This window comes from Stenella coeruleoalba (genome assembly GCF_951394435.1).
Source record: "Stenella coeruleoalba genome assembly, chromosome: 6".
In the NCBI taxonomy this organism is placed as follows: Eukaryota; Metazoa; Chordata; class Mammalia; order Artiodactyla; family Delphinidae; genus Stenella; species Stenella coeruleoalba.
In genome coordinates, this window is record NC_137151.1 from 100,847,189 (window position 1) to 100,859,482 (window position 12,294).

The window sequence follows — 12,294 nt, forward strand, 5'->3', positions numbered from 1 at the left end:
AATCATAGACCTTGCTATAAGCTGAATATTTGTATCCCCCCCAAAATTCATACATTGAAACCTAATGCCCAATGTGATGGTACTGGGAGGTGGGGTTTGGGGAGGTCCTTAGGTCATGAGGGTGGAGTCCTCATGAATGGGATTGGTGCTTTTATAAAAGAGGCCCTAGAAAGCTCCCTTGCCCCTTTCACCATGTGAGGACACCAAAGAAGGTTCTGTTCATGAGGTTATGGGCCCCCACCAGACACTGAATCTGCTGGCACCACGCTCTTGGACTTCCCAGCCTCCAGAACTGAGAAATAAGTGTTGTTTATAAGCCACCCAGTTTATGGTATTTTTATTATAGTGGACTGAATGGACTAAGAGCTAAATGTAAAACACAAAGTTCTTAAACTCTGTAAGATAATGTCGGAGAAAATCCTAGAAATCTTGAGTTTGACAATGAGTTTTTAAATATGACACTAAAAGCATGATTCATGAAAAAAAATTGATAAGTTGGACCTCATTAAAATTAAAAAGTTTTGCTCCGTGAAAGACACACGTTCCCCTGCTAACCGAAAGTACAACGTTTCTATAAGACATTTGGTAAGCTGAACGGCATAAAGTGAAGAAGAAATTACCTTAGGACACGGCTTGCTAATGGATGCACAGATGCTCATAGACACAGTTCAAAGCTACGGGGGCTTGATGGGGTTGGGTGGTGTCACTCTCACTGCTCAGGTGTGTCTGCCTCTACAACGGCTGGCTGCAAAACAAACATTGAATGCTATTTTCGCTTTTTTTTTGGTCTTTTTTTTTTTGTAAAAGCAAAAATCCTTTTTGATTTCTTTCAGTTAGTGAAAACACGTCTTTTGTAAAAGAGAAGTGGCATAAAGCGAACTTTTAGAAAGCAGGGGATCCCTGTAATGGGAACTCTGTACTTTCTGTTCAATTTTGGGTTTTCTTTTCGTTTTTTGGTGTTTTTTTTGCGGTACGCGGGCCTCTCACTGTTGTGGCCTCTCCCGTTGTGGAGCACAGGCTCTGGACGCACAGGCTCAGCGGCCATGGCTCACGGGCCCAGCTGCTCCGCGGCATGTGGGATCTTCCCGGACCGGGGCACGAACCCGTGTCCCCTGCATCGGCAGGTGGACTCTCAACCATTGCGCCACCAGGGAAGCCCCAATTTTTTTTTTTGATGTAAAACTGCTCTGAGAAATAAAACCTGTTAATAATAATTAAAAAAAAACCTCAAGAAGACTTAAATAAATCAAGATCTATACCATGTTCATGGATTAGAAGACAATATTATTAAGATGGCAATTCTGCCAAAATTGACCTATAAGTTCACCACAATTCCAATTAAAAACAGTATTATTTTAATAGAAATTGACAAGGCCCCAAAACTTATGCAAAAATGCAAAGTACTAGATGATTCAAAAGAATTTTGAAAAAGAAGAGTAAAACTGTAGGACCTGACAATACCCGACTTCAAAACTAACAGTAAAACTAAAGTAATCAAAGAAATATTTTGGTTTCCAGACAATGAGGTTGGGCAGGATTGTGTTCAATGCTGGAACAGAATATCTTTTTACTTTAAACTCAAAGTTGATGCAGACCCAGGAGAGTTCTACCTGAAATGAAGGAAGGCAGAAAGAGCAACACCACCTTAGAACTTTATTGTTGTGTCAAATAGCACGGAACTAATAGGAACTGAGAAATACTCAATAATAGGACTATACAGGATTGAAGATATACTCTCAATGAGCATCTGTAGCTGTGTGCCAGGTCAAGAATGTCAACTGCTAACACTCTAGCAGGATTCTTACTCTTTCTTTCCAACCATATCATTTCATAGTCCCCTAAGACCTCCTTCTTCTCAATTGGGTCACTTTTGGAGGAGGAGCCCTAAATCCTCCAACCTCTCTGTTACTTGGTATGCCCTGATACTTCCAATCTCACTTCGAGCACTGGGATGTGGGGTGAAACTGGACAGAGGGAAACAATACTCAGAGCGTGGGGTATGATTTTGGAGACCAGGGTTTCAGACTTTGTTCTGCTATGGTCTCTAATCTTTACAGTGTCCCATCATTAGGTCTCTTTTTCAATCTGAAAATTGAGGGAAGTGGACCAAATGTCTGAGAAATCAACTCTAATGTTCTATGGTTTTATAATTCTATGGATAATTTAAGTGACAAAACCAAATTATAGCTACTGTTGAAACTGCACAGACCATACCCCATTATCTTGGTAATCTTAAAAACACCTTGTTAGTACTCCATATAGAAGCTTGAAACAATTCTAAGTTGCATCTTACCTCTCTTACTTACAATGAAGTGATGTTCTATGATTATGAAGATTCCATGGTAAACAATCATCTGTTTTCTCAGTTGGACACATCTCTTTCAAAAGTATTTAACAGGTAATTCTTTTAAATGGTGACATTTCAAGGTCAATGTTTTCTATGCTTCATATTCTTCACAGACTCTTCTTATTATCTAATTATATCTTCATATTAAATATGCCATAGGAGTAGGGATGACATATTTTAATCCTCATTTGACACAGTCATACATGAGATTTAGATGAAATGAATTGACTCTGGATCATACACCTGGGTCTCTAGAATGTAATATCCAAAAAGGCAGGGATTTTTTTTGGGGGGGAGGGGCGTTCTGTTTTATTCACTGATGTTTCCATAGTGCCTAGAACAGTGCCTGACACAGCAGATTTAATACACATTTGTTGAACGAATAAATGAATGAACAAATCTGATTAGTGACGGAAGAGGTCTAGTAATTCTCTAAACCCTCAACCATTGTTCCTTTAGTATTGACAAACGTTGTTCTCTGTCCTCATGCTCTCCCCAATTTTCCTATCTTTTCTGGAAGCAGCTGTCCGGAGGTTTGTGGAGGAAAGGCCAGTGAGCCCTCGCCACTGAGGGGTAACCGAACCCCAGCCTCACAGTGATGGAGCAGGGAAAGGAGGGGCGTCTATGGGGCACTCCTCCTTGAGATACTAAAGCTGACGCTCCCCTGAGTTTACCAAAGACGTCGGAAAAGAAGGTTCGCTGGGTCCCTCTGTCCCGAGGATGCTGGTCTCACACAGCTTCTGGTGGCGGAGGTGGGCGGTGAGGGTGGAGGGATTCTCTAAAGAGGGCCCCATGGCCCCAGGCCCAAAGTGGCCCGGGTTTGGCCGGCGCGCTGAGGCTGCCACTCTCGCGGTTCCCGCCTGGCGGCTGGCTGGCAGCGGCGAAAGGCGGGGCGGTCGCGCTCCCCTCCGGGACGCTGCGGCTGTGCCCGCCCCAGCCCCGCCCCCGCCGCCGACCCGGCCGCCGATCGGGCGGGGCTTGTGGGGGGCGGGAGGCGGGGCCTGAAGAGGGCGGGGTGGCCGCGCGGGGAGCCGGCGGCCAGGGCGACGCTCAGACTGGGCCGGGCGCTCCGGCTGCGCGGGCTCTCGGGCGCCGCGGCGACAGCATCCTCCTCCTCCTCCTCTCTTTCTTTTCTTCCCCTCCGCTTCTTTCTTTTCTTTATCCTTCTTCCCCTGCCCCATCCCCCCCTCTGCTCCTTCTCCGAAGGACGTTAGGTCCTCAGGTCCCTGAACGGTGGCAGCGACGACCGCGGGTGCATCCAGTTTCTGCGCCCAGGTAAGAGAGCCGTCCCCACCTCTGTATAGGGTGCTTTTCTTTCTCCTGCCTCGCCCACCGCGTAGAGGGAGAAGGAGCCCAGGAAAGGAATGGGAATGGAGAGGGGTTGTCTCGTCCTCTGTGCCCTGGAAGCAGGCACAGGTTGGCCGAGCTGTCCAGTCTTCCAGCTGGCGGAAGCTTCAGGCCCGGCCTCTCTAGGTGTCACTACTACGCAGCAGGGGACCAGGGCTGCTACCTGTGTTCTAGATTTGTAGAAGGGTGTGTGACCTCGGTAAGTACCACTTTGAAACGCCCGGGAATTTACGTCGGGTTAGGATATCTGTCTTGAGAGATATCCTTGTAAAAGAATTTCGAGATAGAGGTTTTTTGTTTTCTGGGTTTTTTTTTGTTTTTTGTTTGTTTGGTTTTTTTGTCCATCTAACTGCAGAGAACTGCACACTGACGAATGAGTAAGTTAGAGAAGCCTTGTCAATTTGACATCATTTTCCCTGTAATTCTCTCAGAAACAGCTTGGAAGAGCAAGATTGATGAATATTTATAATTTTAGGAAAATGAAAAATTAATGTCTGGTCTTGTTGGAGGGCGGGACACGAAAAAATGAGTCTGGGTGAGCTTGAGCGTCCACGTAGTCTCTTTTTAAACGATGGGGGTGGGAAGCAGCATATACAGTGCATCTGTTTTCTTTTTCTTCTTAAAAGGTGCTTTGGGGGCTGCAGTGCTAGATGCCTTTCTTCCCCAGCCTCTTCTTTTGTTTAAGGATGGAAATTTAAAGAAGGAGTGTGTGAGAGGAGCCAGGAGTGGGGATGTGTGTGTTTGGGTGTGTGTAGGGGGGAGGGGGTAGTAAAACGGATGGGGTCAGAAAAAAAATCCTTGAAAACTGGAAATGGATGTTATATTGCCTAGCATCAGGGTTTCAGGGTTTTGTCAGAAAGTAAAAAAAGCTTTATTAGCAACAAGCCCGTTTGTAACAATTGCTGTGTGCCATCAGCTGTAAGCCCTTAGCATAATGCTTCCAGCACATAGACCCTTTAAAACTGACTCGATGTGAAGGTTTTTGTTTAAATGCTCTCACACACACACAAGCATGCACAGGGGTATGGTGGTACACACCACATACACACACACACATAAACACATTTGCATATATAATACACTATATACCTAATGTTGAAAAAGGGAGTGGATAATTAAAGATGAATCTTTAAATATTTATCCTTGAAGGTTTGGGATTATGGGGTGAATGAAATTTGTAGTGCAAAACAAATATATGTTGTTGGGTGGTATATAATTTTGGATGTGAGGCAAAAGGATTAATGAATATCCGTAAGGTACTAACTTAAATGTTAAAAATATAATTTATTTTAAAATGATCGGTCTGGGAGAGGAAATGACTGCTAACTGAAATTGAGGTTTGCAGCCTCAGTGAGGCGATGGAGAACAAAGCCTTTTATGTGAGCCACATTATGCAAATGTCCCATGCTTGAGCTGCAGGTACCAGCCTAGCATAAAGCATAACTCTGTAACCCTGTCATTTCACTGTGGGCAATTATAATTTTTTTGGCAATGAAAATAGATTAAATAAATAAAAGCTCTTGAGAATGCCCAGGAGGAAGATTATAGCCTTTCACTTGAATGTGACTCAAAACACCCATTTAACTGGGCAATTGGTGTCTACATATTTTGGTAGAAATCTTTATGAATCTGTAAAAAATCATGGGCATTTCAGTCACCCCCTCTTCATGCACAAAAGCATTTCCTTCTTAAGGAAAGGTGAAAGGCATTTTTGTCTTTCAGTAAAAAGTGTTACATTTGCGTGTGTATGTATGTGGTGTGTACCACCATACGCCTGTGCATGCTTGTGTGTGTGATTTTACATTGCTTTCCTGGTAATTTCATCTGGTTATCGTAGGTTTACATCTGGAATCACGATTTGCATGTGATCAGAGCTATTGTGCCTTTAGGATCAGTGGTACATGCTGTTTATCTGTCCGTGGTTTATTTAATTTTAGTATTTCACAATATGCTATAATGTTATTTAATTTCCAAAATTCTTTTTGTTGTTGTTTTTATTTTACCCGTAAGCAGAAATTTGCTTAACATACATCTGGAGATCTAAGCAATTTAAAAATTGAGCTTCCTTTTTTTTAAAAAAAATAATATTTTAAATACATGAATTTTCATTTTCTTTGTTTCCCTCCTGTTTTCATTTCCCTTGCCCCCATCAAGTAACCTGTTTCTTTGTGACTGTCAATGCTGCTTTCAGCTTCTAGTTATTGTCTAGACTGTCAAAAGTAGAGCCAGTTTCTCAGGAATTTCAAATTTAGGATTTGTTAATTCTCTGTAGCAACTCTCCGAGGATGACTTGTTTACAGCACCTCCTCAGGGAGGAGAAGGAGAAAAAATGTGCGGAGAGAGCATGACCCAGTGAAACCAGCACAGCCATTACCTCATCCTAGTAGCTACTTCAGATTCATTGAGAGAGCAGGCATCCTCTCAGTGGAAACCAAACACCAGGAGCACACCCAACTCAAGGCAGATGCCTTTCTCCTCCCATAGCAGCCTCTACTGTGTTGCTCTGCTGAGGTTAAAGGGATATTTTCTCTTTTATGGATTTCTTTTCAAGGATCTTGAACTTGGTCATAAGTATGCAACCAGAAATGAAACTTGGCACAGCATACCCGAAGGAATAATTTCATTCCTTTACCACTTTGGGCTTAAATCGATTTGCAAATTTTCTAAACATCAGAAGGGAGAAGGAAGAAAAATGCTTGTTGGTGTATTTTTGCATGTTTTCTTATGACATCCATTTTTTTGTCAAATTTTACTAGCAACTAGATAATAGACTGGATTGTTATGCTTTTGAAAAATGGAGTTGCACTGTTGGACTTTAAAATGAAATAGTTACAACGTTTGCTTAGATGTATACATGACAATATGTGGATACTTAAAATATTCATTGATGTCCCCATAAGACTGACCATATGAAACCAACTTGGGGATTTTAGTATTCAAGTTGATCACTTTGGTTAATGAATTCCTTTCAATGCTTAATTTCCTCTTGACAGATTAAGATAAAGACTCTGAAATAACAGTTACAGTGGATGATAACACCACCCCCAAGTCAATACCATATCCCTTAATGCTAAAAATAGTCATTTAGGTAAGTTATTAGTAATGCATTAGTAGAAGTTATCCAAAGATAACATTCTGGAACAGTCATAAACTCTTATGTCTCTGAAACATCAGGTAAAGATGCTGTTACGCTCTTTGAGTCCTATCTGATTCTCTCAGATATGTCTGTTCTTTTTCTACTTTAGTTCTCCCTATGCCTTTCTTAATGCCATTGCCTTGATCTGCTCAATCTAGACCTTCTTATATGTGAGCAGTATTTTGATCATTTTACTGATTTTCTTCCCTCTCTTTTCATTCCATTCTTTTAAATCTCATATTTGAATGTTAGACTTCTCTAGGCATTTTGTCTTCAATACTGTTACTCTCAATACAAATTTAGCCTTTACTTTTCATTTAGGAGAGTATTTATTCTGATTTATTTATTTATTTAATTTATTATGTATCTCTTAAGTTTCTACTGGATGCAGAATATTGTACTGGGGACTATGTATAGAGACACAAAAAATACTACAGGGCTTCTGGCTTTAAGAAACTTATACAACAATGTAAAGCAATTATACTCCAATAAAGATGTAAAAAAATAAATCTTAAAAATAAAGTTAGAGGGATTTGTTTCTTTTGTAATGGGGAATAACTAAGAAGTAACATTTAAATGAGCAGCTATTGTGTTTCAGATACGATACATAAGTGCGAGGGACTGCACTTGGGCAGGGTAATGTCCCAACACCTCAAAGACAAGCTTTTATGTATCAGTTATGTAAATGTCCTAATGTACACCCTGTATATCCTTCTTTTTCCATATATGTATTCTCTCTATATAATTATATAAATATTTGTATATATAAACTAGGGAATTGTAAATATAACATCTCTGACACACAATGGAAGTACTAAGTATCTCAGATACTTCAGCCAATCAGCTGAATCAGCTGTAGAAGGTCAGATCATTAAATGCTGGACAGCACATGAAAATCTCATTCAGATTATTCTAAGCAACTTTTGGTGTCTCAAGAAATTATTAGTCCCAGTAATTGATTCCAGGCACCAAAGCAGTTAAAGAACTACAAAGTAAGAAGTGGCACACGAAGGGCCAAAATCATGGGAGAGGGTCTGTGAGAAAGTTTGGGTGAGTAGGTGGGGGTAGAGGGAGATGAGGAACGATGATGATGAGGAATGAAAGCAAATTCTCAGCTACGTTTAGGCTGGAGATGAGCCTTTGTCTAAGTGGGTGAAGAGGGAAAAAATCTGTTTTGTTTTTCTACCTCAACATAATATTTTGTTTGAATCCCTCCCCTGCCATTACTTTGAACTAAGGCCATAGGTGTTTTCTTGTAAAATTTATATAGGATGCTTATTGGAAGAAATTCTATAGTGAATTAAAAATTTTAAAACAATATGAACACAATTAGTTGACTTTTTATGAGAAACACTGTGAATGTAATCTTTGAACTTAGTCTTTCCTGTTCAAGAGAGGTAAACTCTTTGAGTGGTGATACTTTTTAACTGTGATACGTTTTACATAGACATTTTAGTGAAATTCTGTGGAAGTTAAGACAGAGCTCAGGATTTCCTTTTTCAGTCAGTTGTTAAATTTATATTGTGGATTTTAAAGAAAGTTTTAAACAATTTGTTTTTTATTAATATACACCAGAGGGGACAACTCTTATGTTTTGCTTTTTGTTATGTTAATAGGCCTTTTAGAGAAAATAATTTAACTAAGATCACACAACTTGACTTTCCTCTTGCTTTCTTCTTTTCTTCCTTTCTTCTCCCTCACTATCTTTCCCTTCCTTCCTTTCTCCTTTTCTTCCTTTGCTCCTTCCTTTCAATTTGTATTGGCCAAAAAAAAAAAATCACTGATCATTAGAAAATGCAAACATAGCCTGCTGTTTATCTTGCAGTTTATTTTCCATTATATCTATATTTCTCATTTAACATGCAGTTTTATGCCAATTTCTCCTCCTTCTCAGGGCTCCATCCCTATCTTGGCCCCTTCTTTGATCTTGACTTTTATATTCTCTAGCATTGAACAATCTTTTCCTTGTATACCAGTCTTTGATCGTGCTTCCTTCCTCTAGAAGGCCTTTCTGAACCAGGAAGAAAAGTTACTACCTTGTTTCTTCCCATTATTTGTACCCAAGTTGACTCTGACTCCCTTATCTTATAGACAATTGCTTATCCCAACTGTGTCCTTTCCAGCCTTCTTCAAATTAGTTAAAAAAAGAAAAATATGGTACACCTGTACTACAACTTATTGCTTTCAAAATGAAAAATTTGATTAGCCAACTGTATTTTGTTATTTTATTCACCTGACATCAAATAAAATGGTTTGACTGTTTTTTAAAATTGAATTGATTGGTAAAGTCATTATGTGTCAGGCAGTCCACTGTCTTCGTTTTATGCTAGCTAACTACACTGATGTTCACCTAAGTTGAACTACATTAATTTAATTTTAAATGAAATATTCCTAGTTACATTGCTCTGTACAGCATCAGCATTAGCCATCTTGAATCCATCTCAAAATGATCATAAAACACAGTACTTCAATATTCACGAGTATATTTCATTGCTTAAATATCTAGCTCTCTTATATTTAAACCTAACTTATAAGTAAATATACAAACAAGCTCTTTTAGTTTGAGATAGAATAATCATGCCAATATGAACCCTTTATATAATATTACTTTAGGTATTAATGGATTTGTAGTTGGCCATGTTATATTGTAACAATTGCAACATACTGTATTATGTTGTTAATGAACAGCAGTGAAATTATATAATAAATTGGTGTGAGAAAATGTTTTCTAATTTTATTGGCTAGAAAGCAGCACGATTAAATAATGCTCAGCTTTGAAACTGTATTATTTTATTTGGGTATTGTGCCTCTCAAACTTGTAATTTAATCTTTCCTTTAGAGTATACATTTTTGAGCAGAACAATATTTTAAACAATATGTTGCATATTTTTCTGGTGTTTATGAGACCACATTCCTTTGGCCCACTTTGAAAACAAATAAGCAAAAAAAAAGTTTTTAGGATTCAGCTATGCATTCTTTTTATGTTAATGTCATCTAATATAGCTAGGAAAAGATCTGATTCTGTAATTTACTACACATACTTATATTGTTCAGACAAAAATCTGCAATCTGTAGCATACAATTTCTTTGCTCAGTGGACAAGAATATGGAGTCATAACACCTATAACAACTTATTAGTCCACCAAGTTTGTCTACCTTGTGTTTCACAAAGGGCTAGCATGGTGGTATTTGTGTGTATGTGTGTGTGGGGGTGTGTGTATGTGTGTAATAATCACAGAGTTAGCCTTATGTTTATGCCATTTTCTATAGTTGAGATAAATTGTTATATAATCAGTTGATTTATAGAAAATTTAAAATTATACTTTGATGCTCCATATGAGAATATTTGGTATTAAATACAATTTTATAGGTAAAACAATGACATAATTATTCATTAACGAAATTAAATCAGATGAATTTCAAACAATTACTATATTTTTCTGTTTGGAGAGATATAGTCCAAATCTCACTGCCCATTATTAAAATCAAATGATACAGCTAAATCTAGTACTCAAAATCAGAGCATCTCCATGTTGATCAAATGTCCTGAATTGAAATACTGGTCCCTTAAATTTATCTTTTAAGAAGTGCAGGTGGCACTGCTATTGCATGGAAAATGCAGTTTATCTTCATTTAAACAGCAGAAGCCAGGATTGATGGGACTTTAGAAATTTTGCTGCTAAGAAAGCATTAAGAAACCACTGAGCATCCTATTGGAAGCTAAATCTCTTATAAAACAACCAAGTGAGTATGATCTAGGGTTTATTTTAATGGGTTTGGCCATTGTGCCTCAAACTAAAGCTTGCCTCATTCATAGATTACAAGATGAAAATTATCATAGACCATTAAGTGGTCTTTGGTGAAACTGAGGTTTTGTGGGGTATTTTCTAAGTTCTTATCACTTTCAGACCAATCACTAGTTCCATGATTTGGGGGTTTTTTGTTTTATTTTGAAAAATACCACATTAAGTGAGGGTGGTCCATATCAAAATTGTAAATTATGACAACTTGGTACAATCTTGGACAGTCTCACTGCCCTATTTCAGCCTCTTCCCAAAGACTACCATCAAGTTTTGTAATAAGAATCGAAAGTTTTCCATAAAAAAACTGATACTGAAATGAGTAAACTTATTAATGAAATCTTTTCCTTTTCCTTCCTAATATATTTATAGTCTGTGTAACAGTAGCTTTTTGTAACCCTAATAATTGGTGGCCTAGAAGGACTGTGTGCTTATACATCTGGAAACAAAGTCTATTCTTCTGTGCCTCTGCCCTATGACAGAAGGGACATCAGTTCTTAAGACTTGCTAATTGTATATGACTTAGATGTTTGGAGAGGAAGAGGGGCCGTTAGGAGCAAATGGTGTGAACCTCTGATGTACATATAAGTAAACTGGGACAGGGAGTGGTTAAGTGACTTTCCTGAGGTTCTGAGTAGTGGAACCAGGCCTAAGATTTAGTTATTCAGGTCAAACTCAGCCTGGTAAGGGGAGGCCAGTAAAGAACCATCTCACTCGGACTCTCTGCTTCTAATTCTGGTTATATTTTTGTTCTCTGACCTAAGGGTGGGGTGATCTGGCAGCATACCTGCCCCACTTTGTGACTCAACTGTGACTTTCACATGAATATAAAAGAGGGAGGGACTCAGGCCATTCCAACCAGCTCCATGCCAGCTCCACTGCTAAACGTGGTGAGACTAAACCTGGTCCAGGAAACACTGACAAGGCTGCTGCTCCAGGTTCATTCTTGTGGTTTGGATCTCTTAGGACAGAAGTTTAAACTCTCTGGGGTTGTGTGCCCAGACTCAAGGTACTTAAAAAGCCAAGGAGCTTTCCTCTGAACTTGAACTATCCATACTGATGCCTCCAGATTGATTGAGTTTGTATTTAAACTTGGCTCTGTGTTCAAGGGGAATCCAACAAAAATAGCCAGGTTGAAACTTTTTTATGACCTATAACACTATGAAATTTTCTCAAAAATAGCTTTCCTTTTGCGTCTCTGCAACTTTAACATTTTTAGCTAAAAGGAAGTGAGCTAGAAAGGCTGTGGCCTCTGTGTCTGTGTCTGTTTCCCTCTTAACTTTTCTACTCTCGTATGTCTTCCTGCTTCTCTGCCTCCAGTGTTCCAGTCCTCTTGTTTCTTTGCTTCATCCAAGGAGACAGCAAATTAAATAAGAATTAGTTGTTTCCATGGTTACTGTGTTCAGTAGAGCTTCACCGTACCCACACTGCTTAGGCATTATCGAGTCTTAAGCTGACAAATATATGAACGGCATGAAGAGCATCTTGGAGGAAAGAAATTAAGCAGAAAGCATGCTTAAATATTTAAAGAGAAGTATACTCCTAGTCACTGAAAACTGAAACTGTATACCACTATCTAGGGAGTGAAGGAATTCTAGTGTCATCCTTCTGTTAAAGAATGTCATATAGTATGTCCTAATTCTCTAAATGAATGTATTTAGTCA

At 39.0% G+C, this 12,294-nt stretch overlaps 1 protein-coding gene across 9 annotated transcripts in view; it reads left to right on the forward strand.

Annotated features, from left to right (window-relative positions):
* The first annotated feature begins 3,383 nt into the window (after positions 1 to 3,383).
* The window catches only part of MAP2 (microtubule associated protein 2), a 278,138-nt gene continuing 269,227 nt past the window's right edge, over positions 3,384 to 12,294 (forward strand). For all 9 annotated transcript variants that reach the window (XM_079924502.1, XM_079924503.1, XM_079924505.1 and 6 more), the window contains exon 1: positions 3,384 to 3,622. The gene's annotated coding sequence lies outside the window, so the exon portion shown is untranslated. The remainder of the gene's footprint in view (positions 3,623 to 12,294) is intronic.